Below are 640 nucleotides of genomic sequence, written 5' to 3' on the forward strand. Positions count from 1 at the left end.
CAGATATCTCTGTTTTATAAGATTTTTTTAAACTTTTGGCCACAAGTTCTGCTTAGATTTTTATAAAGAGGGAGTTTACTCCAGTATATTATATAACTTAATATCTATTGTCAATATAAAAAAAGATAGTACAATGCTTTTATTTTTTTACTTCTTGGGTGATTCTTTTATGGAAATGAAGTGTAACTGATTTAAACTTTAAAATATTGAAATTTTTTAGTTTTAAGTATTAAAACAAATTACCTTTAGACTATACATTAGTACAATAATATCATATCACTATCAGAGGTAACTCTAAGTAACTTTTTAATTTCAGGAGCTCTATTACAAAGCTTTGAATGTGAATCTTTGATATCTGCTGAGAAAGCAGCTGGTTCATGGCTCGCAAATGCTAAATGGCGTCAACAGAGTGATGGTACATCTCGTTAAAGTTTTTCAAAGTCTAACAAATCTGATTAAAATCTAATTGGATTTACATATGCATTTTTGTTTTTTTAAATAATTTTTTTTCTTTTGAATTTTAAAAAAGTTATATTCTGCTCAGTTGGATTTTGATTTACAGTTTTGATATTAACAACGAATTATATGTGATTTGAGTCTGATTTTTCTCTGAGTAATTATTTTAATAAAGATCGGAAGA

This window comes from Wasmannia auropunctata, unplaced genomic scaffold (assembly GCF_000956235.1).
Source record: "Wasmannia auropunctata unplaced genomic scaffold, wasmannia.A_1.0 LD335762.1, whole genome shotgun sequence".
NCBI lineage: Eukaryota > Metazoa > Arthropoda > Insecta > Hymenoptera > Formicidae > Wasmannia > Wasmannia auropunctata.